We start from the raw sequence: 11,105 nt of genomic DNA on the forward strand, positions 1-11,105 counted from the left end.
TGAAATGACTAGAAATGATGAGATCAAGAGTGTGGCCAAGTTGGTGAATGGAAGAGGCTGGACTAGGTAGTCACTGAAGTTGAGGAGTAACAGGAAGCGGGTAGTAGATGGGTCAACCAGGATATGTACATGGATATTCATGTCCCCAGGGACTTATGTAGGGATGGAAAAAGAGAAAAGGAATGTGAGAAAGGGATCAAAGTTGTTAAGAGATTTGTATTAGGGGCCTTGGAAGGGGTAGACTAGTAACTGAAGCATGTCATAGAGATGGATGATATGGGATTCAAAGGGAGGGAAAGAGAGGGATGAGGGAAGTGGAATGGTATGAAAGTGGCCCTGGGGCACAGGAAAGAAATCAGTTCCTTCCCTTCTCAGTGAATCTTGGGAAGTGGGAATAGATTATTCTCTCTAAGTAGAGAACAGCAGGGCAGAGAGTGTCATCTGGGGTGACCCAGGTTTCAGGAATGGTGAGGAGAAGTGACTCTGTCAGGAACATATAAAGGATGAAAGGAAACTTCCCCACGATGGAGTGAGAGTCCTACAGGTCATACTTGGCTGAGGCTGTTGAGGGGGAATGGAGGGAGGGGATGGTTGGTGGATAGGGAAGGGTTGGATGGAGGAGGATTTGGAGTGGAGCAGGAATGGAAGGGCTAGTGAAATGAGGTCGGTTCTTTGAAGACTGCTCTCACAGATTTTCTAGGTTGGTAGTGCTGTTCTTCCTTGAAGGGTTCAGATACAACAGTTCTAACTAAGTTTCTGGTTATTTTTGCCTTTGTTTTTTGATCACCAGACTTTGTCTGACCACCTTTCTTTGTTTTCTTTTATTCTTGTGTTTTCTTTTTCTTTTTTTATATCAAATGTTCCTCTTCTTGTGTTCCTTGTCTTTTCTCCCTTCACTCCATCCCCAGTAGAGGCTGTGTCAGTAGTGGCTCAGCAGAGCTCTGGGCTGACAGACAGCTCGAGCCTGGTAGTGATTGGCTGAGAACATCATGATCCTTCTGGCTACGGGGTCTCATTGACCTCAGGGCCGAGGATGAGTTAGTAAGGAGTTTCTGTTTGATGCAGAGGTAGGTGGACAAGCACACCAGGGTTTTGAGGGATGAGGAAATATGGACTGAATGACTTTTGAGAAAAATGATCTAGGCAGCAGAGTGAAGTATGGACTGGAATGGGGAGAGATAGGAGGCAGGGAGGCCAGTGTGGAGGATGATTCAGAACTCAAGATGCGATATGATAAGTGATTAGATGAGTGTGGAAGCAGTTTGGATGAAGGAGAAAAGGTGGATTTCAGAAATCCTGTGAAAGTAGAATCAGCAGGTTTGATGAAAGACTAATATGTGGTTGAGTGAGAGAGATGAGTCAAGCATAATGAGTCTGTAAGACAAGGAGGAAGATGTTGATGTTTACAATGGTGGGACAACCAAGGAGAGGACAGGGTTTGGGTGGGACAATGAAGGTTTCTGCTTCGGACATGTTAAGGTTGAAATGGCAGTGGGGCATCCAAGTAGAGATGACAGGAATGACAGGATGAGCAGGAATTTTTCCCGGGAGCTCCCATCTTTGGGAAATGCTTTCTTCCCATACAGGACACCAAATTTCTTTGCCAGGGCCCACACACTCACTAAAGATTTGGACCAGATTCACCCATCCAGGAAAGAGCTTGGCAGGAAATGCTTCCTCAGTTGATCAGGCTCATCTCTTAAGGGGCTAATCTCTAACTCTTCTGTCCTCATCACATTGTCTCCACCCTGGGAACCATCCCACAGTTCAGTCCTTTCTTCCTGTTCTCTATTTTCCTCCTCGTCTTCCTTCTTCTCCAACTTCTCTTCCTTGTTCTCCACCTCTTTCTCCTTCTCCTTCCATAACGTACTTCCCTGGAAACTGTGCAAGCTGCTGTTTGGAGAGAACCATACAAATACTCCTTTCCCTCCCCCTCCTCATCTCTCTCCCTCAGGAACAAAAGCAGAAGGAATGTCCCAGTTTTGCTGCTGTTTGCCCTCAGCCCAGCTCCTGGCTCCTCTCCAGGGTCCTGGCAAACAGCCTTGAAAGGGATGTCCCATTACAGGGACAGCTGCAGCACAAAGGTTTGGTGTCTACTCAGCCATTGGCAGCCCGGGCCCTTCCCAAGTGACTCCACTTTACTCCGAGTTTCATCCTGTGCTCATATGCAATAATAATAATAATAGTAATAGTAATAATAATAATAATAATAATGGCATTTAGTAAGCGCTTACTATGTGCAAAGCACTGTTCTAAGCGCTGGGGAGGTTACGAGGTGTTCAGGTTGTCCCACGTGGGGCTCACAGTCTTAATACCCATTTTACAGATGTGGGAACTGAGGCACAGAGAAGTTAAGTGACTTGCCCAAAGTCACACAGCTGACAATTGGCAGAGCCAGGATTTGAATCCATGACCTCTGACTCCAAAGCCCGGGCTCTTTTCCACTCAGCCACGCTACTTCTATAGGAGATAGGGGAACGGACTCCCCAGAGTCTCACTCTTAACAGGAGCACGTAGGGCCAATGCCTCAGAATGATGGAGGGCTGGGAGTGGGGAGATGGAGGGGGCACTGTGTATGCTGTCACAGAGAAGACTATGCAAATGAAGAATATCTCTAAGGAATCAATCCCTGGGTCACCTCCCCGCTCCTCACTCTCCTTCTCCTCTCCCTCTGGCCTCCTCCAGGAGGCCTTCCCAGACTGAGCCCCTCCCTTCCTCTCCCACTCGTCCCCGTCTCCATTCCCCCATCTTACCTCCTTCCCTTCCCCCAGCACCTGTATATATGTATATATGCTTGTACATATTTATTACTCTATTTATTTATTTATTTGTTTGTTTCACTTGAACATATCTATTCTATTTATTTTATTTTGTTAGTATGTTTAGTTTTGTTCTCTGTCTCCCCCTTTTGGACTGTGAGCCCACTGTTGAGTAAGGACTGTCTCTATATGTTGCCTACTTGTACTTCCCAAGCGCTTAGTACAGAGCTCTACACACAGTAATCGCTCAATAAATATGATTGATTGATTGATTGATTGATTGATTGATTGGGCAGGAAGAGAAAGGGGAAATGGAGAGATGCTTGGCCCTCTAAGTGTCACCCCGCCACTTCTAGTGGTCTGCAGCACAGAAACAAGTGACCATCTGCTGCCTAGAAATGCCCCGAAAATGCTATTCCTGAATGGCTAGGTCTCATTTCCGGCCATTTTCAGTCTGTCTGTATCTTAATGTCTAGTGGAATCTGCTGGTGCCTACCACATGGTGCTGCACTCAGTGCAGTGAGTTGGGTCCGAGCTGATGGGTGGTGTGGCAGATTGCAGGTTCCAGGAATCACAGGGTCTGGGCTCCTGAGGATGGATTGAGGCATTCTGCTGCTGACAGGCGGGCAGCAAGAAAGCAGCAAAGTTGCTTTTAAGGAAATTTATTCTCGATTCAGGTTACCTGCCAGTATCAATAGTGACTCCGATACTCATTTTTTTGGACAAATAGAGATGTTTGTAAAGGGCTAGGTATAAAACATCATTTCCATTGCTCTTATCACCCACCATCTGCGGGCCTAGTAGAATGGTACAGTGGTACCATGAAAAAAAAAAGATAAGCAAAGCTATTCTCCGACACTAGATCGAAAAGGCCAGAATTCCTCCCCTTGGTCCTCTTTGGTCTGCAAAACACACCTAACTAAAAGGCAGACTTGAGCTCAGATGAAGTTCAGATGAGGAGGGTCCATGCATCTCCCTATATCCCCTCCTATGAACTGGGAAAGGCAGAACATAGTCCTTACTGATGATGCCGTATAGGATTATTGTAATTTGTTGAATAATGGTTTCAATCCTTACATTCGTAGGTGCAACAAGCTCTGCCAAAACCAGACCACAATCAGAACCACACATTCAAACCAGGCGACTGGGTACTTGTTTAGTCAGTCACACGAAAGAACGCCCTTGAGCCACAGAAGAAGGAACCATACCAGATGTTGCTAACTACAAGAACTGGGGTAAAGTCTCGAGGACCGAGCACTTGGATTCACCCGTCCCATACTAAGCAAGTTCTGGAGCCATCAGAAGATAACCTTAAAGTTGTATGAACTTATGAATAACAGCAACCCCAAGTAGGAACCGCAGAACTACTGAGAAATTGATACTCAGAAGGGACTCTTGACACTGGGGCTAGCACTATTCCTCAGGGTCTGTAAAGCCCCTCATGAACCTTTAATAGCAGGCCCCAGTCATTGGTTGGGGCTTCTATCTGTACCTGTCTGGGAGAGTACACCATGAAAAGCACCATTGTGTAGTGAGAAGCAGTATGACATAGTGGATGGAGCACAGGCCTGGGAGTCAGAAGGTCATGGGTCCCGGCTCTGCTCCTTATCTGCCGTGTGATCTTGGGCAAGTCACTTCACTTCTCTGTGCCTCAATTACCTAATCTGTAAAACGGGGACTGACACGGTGAGCCCCACGTTGGACAGGGAGTGTGTCCAACCCAATTTGATTGTATCCACCCCAGTGCTCAGTACAGTGCCTAGCACATAGACTTAACAAATATTACAGTCATTATTATTACTATTATCCCCTGGACCAAATTCACTCGCTCCCACTAAGAGTGGTATTGGTCTGTGGCAACCAAAATTTTTTTCACCTTAAGTGTAGGGTTTGGTTTCACTTTGTGCTTGTCACTGAGTGCCTGATCCAGTAGAAACTCCCCATTAATTAGTGCTGCCCAGTGTGTGGTGTGAATCTACAGATCTCATCGCAGGGGCCAGGAATTAGGAGGAGGTGAATCTACGGGTCCCACCCCAGGGGATCAGGACCTTTTCTACCTTGCTTCTGCGACCACCTTTTCACCTGCCACCTATGGCAGGTAGAGCTATACATGGCATAAGTGGCATTGCCAAATTAATAAGGCAGTTCTTAACTGAACAAGCAAAGTCCTCGGCTCATTAAGGAAGTGCAGGCCATCCTCCTGGTTGTCCTTCAGAGCTCTGTGGTTTTAGACATGCCGCTTACCACTGAGGTTGGGGACTGCTCCCACTCCCGGGGTGGGGTAGTGTAAAGAAGACACACAACACAGCTCGCTCCACGTCAGGCACCTTTAATCCCACTCCCTCCTGGGAGGGCTCAGAAAAAAACCACCAATCCAGGCACAGAATGGCCAGCGGACTGACTGGCCCACGGGTTGTGCAGTCCACATACAGAGCACAGGAGGCTTTCAAGGGTGAGGCTTTAACACATCCTTTTATTTGCATAAATCCGCCCCTGGATGACACAGGCAGCTCCCCACGGCCCTCTGAAAGATGCTCCCACAGGAGCAAACCCTCATTAGTCCCCATGCTGTCCGTCAGTTTCCGGGGCTTCTCATTGGCGGTCGAGCACAAAGGTGGCATCCCTTGTTGTCCAATGGCTTCTATTCATCACTCTTAGACCCGCCTCCAATGGGCCATTGCTCTCCGCCTCATGGCCCGATCCGCCATCTTAGAGCATGTGGCCTGGGGGAGGGGAGGTGCATCAAGGTGTTGGGGCGTGCGCTTACTGCGCTATGGGGCCACCTTGGACCGCAGGGGGCCAACAAGACAGCTTGAATCTCTCTCCCCACACCTCAGCAGAGCTCAACCCAGACCGAAGTTTGGAGCCAGGGAGGGGAAGGAACGATGAGGAAGAACTTTTTGCCTTTGGGCAGGGCTCCATGTAAGTAGCCCCCTGGAGATGCCCCGAGGCAGAAAAGGGTCTGTGCATGGGGTTCTGGGTTGGAGACTATGCGGATCTCACCTCTCTGCCCAGGCCACAAGCCTGAGGAGGGGGAGGGTAACAGAGACCTGGGTTGGCATTGGTGCACAACGTTGTATGTACAGTCCCGATAACTCTTTCATTCATTCATTCATTCATTCATTCATTCATTCAATCGTATTTATTGAGCACTTACTGTGTGCAGAGCACTGTACTAAGCGCTTGGGAAGTACAAGTTGGCAACATATAGAGACAGTCCCTACCCAACAGCGGGCTTACAGTCTAGAAGGGGGAGACAGACAACAAAACAAAACATATTAACAAAATAAAATCAATAGAATAAATATGTACAAGTAAAATAAATAGAGTAATAAATACGTACAAACATATATACACATATACAGGTATATATACCTCCTTACTGTAACGTGCCTTTCCTGTCCCTATGCAATTGTTACTTCAATTGCTACCTCACCCAATCTGAGAAGCAGCATGGCCTAGTGAATAGGGCATGGGCCAAGGAGTCGAAAGACTTGGGTTCTAGTCCTGGCTCTGCCAGTTTTCTGCTGAGTGACTTTGGGCAAGGCACTTCACTTCTCTGTATCTGAGTTACCTCATCTGTAAAATGGGGATTAAGACTTCAATCTTACAATCTTTCAATCTTACACCACTCTAAGCAGGGCTATCTCAGTTAGCCAAGGGGCCACAGGAAGCACATAAAACCTCCCAAGATGGGGGAGAGCTGTGTTTTATTATCACATCTTGTTTCCCAGCATTCATTCATTCACTTATTCATTCATTCATTCAATCATATTCTTTAAGAGCTTACTCTGTGCAAAGCACTGTACTAAGCACTTGGGAAAGTACAATACAACAATAAACGGTGGCATTCCCTCCCCACAACTAGCTCACAGTCCAGATGGGTGTGTGTGTAACAAACATCAATACACATAAATAAAACTACAGAGATATACATAAATGCTGTGGCGTTGGGGGAAGGGGGAAGAGCAAAGGGAGCAAGTCAGGGAATTTATTGAGTTTCCCTGCTGTAGGGCAGGAGAAACACTGCCAGATGTGCCCACCAGGGGAGGATTTCCCCTGGAAATGAGCTTGAGACAGCAGGCAACAAGAGCAGCAAGTCAGGACTCCTCACTGCAACTACCCTGAAACAACTGATAAAAAAGGGAAAGACCTTTCCCCGGGCCATGGCAAAAACCATCTATGAAATGCACTGAGATGCCTACTGCGGTCGCAGCCAAAGCACACGATGACATGCTGAGGGCAACTGGACTATTTGAACTCCTCTGACATGGGAGCATCTGTACAAACTTGAGGAAGCCAGTTAGATGGATAGCTAATTTGTAATAATCTATGTGTGTGAATGTATATGTGTATAGGCATTTACCCCTTTTTAAATTAGATTAAGTATGAAATACAGCTTTCTGCTATATACAGTGGTGGGTTTGGTGGCTTTGTGCTTGTCACTGAGTGCCTGATCCAGTAGACGCTCCCCATCAATTAGGGCTACCCGGTGGTGTGAATCTGCAGATCCCAGGGGCCAGGAATTAGGAGGAGGTAAATCTAGAGATCCTGCCCCAGGGGATCAGAAATCTGGGTGAGGTTCATCCAAGGATTTTATCCAAGGGAAGCATGAATATGGGTAAGGTGAATCTTTAGCAGCCTGGGGAGGCCAGACAGAGCAAGCATTTCAGTCAGCGCTCTTGATATGTATATTGTTATATTGCATTCTCCCAAGTGTTTAGTACAGTGTTTTGCACAAAATAACAAAATACAATACAATTGCTCAATACATACAATTCACTGACTTCCCTAGTACTTTTGCCCTTTTTCTCATCCCCCCCAAACTCACACTTACGGGGTCTTCTCCAGCTCCTCCTTTAGTACTCACTGCTGTCCTGTATCCCAGACTCTTCTTAGCCTAGGTTCTAATTATTTAAATGAACGTGGATATCTTTTCTAAAAGCCATTAATGGCACCGTCGGGGAATGAGAGGGAGACAAAGGGGCTTGAGATGTAGGGCTGGGGTGCCATGGGGAGAAGCAGATACTTCCTTTGGAGGTCCATGGGGGTAAGCTTTGGGAAACATCTAGGGTGTCTGGGGAGGGAATGTAAACAGAGACAGGATTTACAGAATTGGTCAAAATAATTTACATATTGGGTAAAATAATTTATCATAATCTGCACCCAACATTCTCTGTCACAAAGTGTTACTTGTGACACTTTTTTGGAAGCCTTTATCTGGTCCTGTCTTAAGCCTGTGGGGAAGTGACACAGAACATCTGACACTGGATCAGTGATGCCCAAATCCGAAAGTCTAATGACTTTACCTCAGTGAGAAGAGCAGATAGTTTTCCTGGACCTTACAAGGGATCTGTGTTAGGAAAAGGAGATTGTTTTTTCCAGAACCGTCTCATTCTCTTGTCACTGTAAATCATGTGGAATAGACTCACAGCTGAGAAGGTGAATCCCAACACCACATGGCTATTCATTATCAGTGAAGAATTCTTTTTCATGTTCATTATAACACTCAGCATGATTGACTGCTGTCCATAAAGGAAAACATAGAGGGTGGCCAGAGTAATGACTCTTTCGGCTGCTCTGACCTTTGGCATCAGTCTGGGGGAATGACTTGGTGTATGGAGGTGCTGGACTTTCCGGTGGTGTCTGTGCAGGACAAACACCATGTAGCCACTGGCCACGTTCATGAGCTCCGCAGAGAATAAGTCCCAGAAGCTGAGCACAACTGCAATTATTAGGGTGGTTACTGCACTTATTTGAACCTTTAAGCAATATTTGAGATCCAATATGATTTGAACGCAGCTACTGTTCTGGGGGCCTTTAATATCTATGAGACCTTCAATATTGATTAACATATTGAAGATCCAGGAGAGGACAGAGGAGGGAAGGATGCACTTTTGTCATTTAACTTTGAGTCCTGCCCACTGGGAGGTGCTGGGACTGATGGTGATGGCTTGGAAGATGCTCAGGAGGCAGGTGATGCAGATTCCGAAGCTACGGGCCACTCAATAAAGGTACATGAGGAGTTTACATCCAATATAATCGAGGAAATTTCACAGTCTCAAGTTAACATGATCTCTGGGATTCCCCTGGTGAGCAGAATTATGGTGTTAGCCAAGGTTAGCTGGGTAAGAATCAAATCTGAGGAGCTGGGCATGTGGCTGGCAGAAATCATGTGGCCATAAAACAGAAGGAGGAAAACATTCACTGAGACCCCGAGGCTGAACTGTAACAGAATCATCATCCCAAAAGAGATCTCAGGGGTGTTCATTGTCTTGATTATCCAGTATAATCAGAAGAAGCCTCCTGCAGAGCACCCTGGGGGTAGGGAGGATTGAGGAAGGAGAAAGAGAGAAAGGAGAAAGGAGGAGAAAGGAGAGCACTTTTCAGTTTTCAATCATCATCATCATCAATCATATTTATTGAGCACTTACTATGTGCAGAGCACTGTACTAAGCGCTTGGGAAGTACAAATTGGCAACATATAGAGACAGTCCCTACCCAACAGTGGGCTCACAGTCTAAAAGATATTTCAATATTTCAAATGATTCATGTTTCAAATTTTTGTGTCCCTTAATCACTCGATCAATCAACACATAGTATTCATAGACCACCTACTGTAGGCAGAACTAAATCCTTGGAAGAGTACACAAGAAACAAAAGATATGGTCTCTGCCTTAAAGAAGAGAGATAAGTAAACATTGATTATTTACAAATATTGTGAGCAGGAGAAAGAACATGAACATAATAATGATGATATTTGTTAATCGGGCAGTAGGTGGGAGAATCAAGATCAAGGTACAGTAAGTGAACTTGGGAAGTTACCTGGTGAAGAGTGCTGGTATGCAAGATGGGAAAAGCTGGCAACAGCGTTCAAACCAATGGTACAGAGTTTTTTTATTGATGTGATGGAAAATAGGTTTAGCAACTAGAGGATTTTGAGAAGTGGAGAGGTGATCCAGGCAGCAGCTGGTTGTACATTGGATGAGGCAAAAGTCTGGAGAAAAACAAGAAGACTGTTATGAGATGCATCAGAGTGGTGACTTGGGATGGAGAAGAAGAGGCAGAGCAGGGAAATGTGGAGGAAAAAACATTAGGATTTTGCAATGGCTTGAGTGTGAGAGCCGAAAGATACTAGCACTAAGTGTATCCTCTAACATTTGAAGGATATTATGATGAAGAAAAGGATCACTTTCAGGATATTGTCTGTTTATATGACTCAGAATCTGGTATGAATCATAGTGTTGGGCAGGAAAGGTATAGTAGGTATGAGGGGACTTCTAATACTTAAACTCATTTAAGAGATGCAGCTTTTGAAATGCTTTTCAGAGATTCCCTTTTGAGAATTCTGCCAATCAAAAAATAAATGATCTTTATTGAGTGTTTACTATATTCAGAGCATGTGAAAATCCCAAATATCAAGTAAAGGTTTGTTGAATGTGCTATATTACTGGAGTACAGGGTAGTAATCACAAATGTGGTATTTGTTAAGTGCTTACTATGTGCCAAGCACTATACAAAGCACTGGGGTAGATATAAGATAATCAGGTCCCACACGGGATTCACATTCTAATTAGCAGGGAGAACAGGTATTGAATCCCCATTTTGCAGATGAGGGAACTGAGCCACAGAGAAGTAAAGTAATTTTAATGGAGCATGCCAAATTCAAAACAAGTGAATGAACACTAATGTGATCTGGCGGTTTGTTGTGGGCATGGAATGTGCCTGTAATATTGTTGTGTTGTACTCCCCAAGTGCTTAGTTCAGCGCCCTGCACTCAGTAAGTGTTCAATAAACACGATTGATTTATCGGTGATGTTTTGCACCTTTGGCTATGAGAATAACAAGAAACCAAGAATTGGTTTACACCTCTGTGTAAACCTCACTTCTGCACAAATCCAGCAAAAATAGAGAATAAAGGGTTCATAAAGTTAAATGTTGGTTGCATCATTTAGAAGTTGGAAATTATTAGAGCATTTAAGTGTATTTTGAAAATGTGTATCTTTTGTGCAGTGTTTGGTTTGAATTGCCTTTGCATTCATTATACATTTCTCTTTTTATTCCAACCTTCTTAAGCCATAAATGGCTGGAGGGCTCATTGTGGATCATTGTCTTGAAAGAAATTCAGGTTTTAAGAAAATATTATTTGCTTTTGAAATCTGAAACCAAATGAAGATGATGTCAGTTAATCAAGAGATTTCATTTTGTGCTTTCTGTGTGTAGAGCACTATGCTGGGTTCTTGTGGTGTGGGGGAAAGGGGGGACGGTGTGTAATCTACTAGAGTTGGTAGATATGATCCATGCCCTAAAGGAATTTACACTCTACAGAGAAGCAGCATGGCCTAG

General features: G+C 45.0%; 1 pseudogene; it reads right to left on the bottom strand.

Annotated features, from left to right (window-relative positions):
• Positions 1-1,998: 1,998 nt before the first annotated feature.
• LOC119921372 lies at positions 1,999-9,030 on the bottom strand (annotated as a pseudogene).
• Between the last annotated feature and the right edge of the window lie 2,075 nt (positions 9,031-11,105).

Source organism: Tachyglossus aculeatus, assembly GCF_015852505.1.
Source record: "Tachyglossus aculeatus isolate mTacAcu1 chromosome 12 unlocalized genomic scaffold, mTacAcu1.pri SUPER_6_unloc_2, whole genome shotgun sequence".
NCBI classification, from domain to species: domain Eukaryota; kingdom Metazoa; phylum Chordata; class Mammalia; order Monotremata; family Tachyglossidae; genus Tachyglossus; species Tachyglossus aculeatus.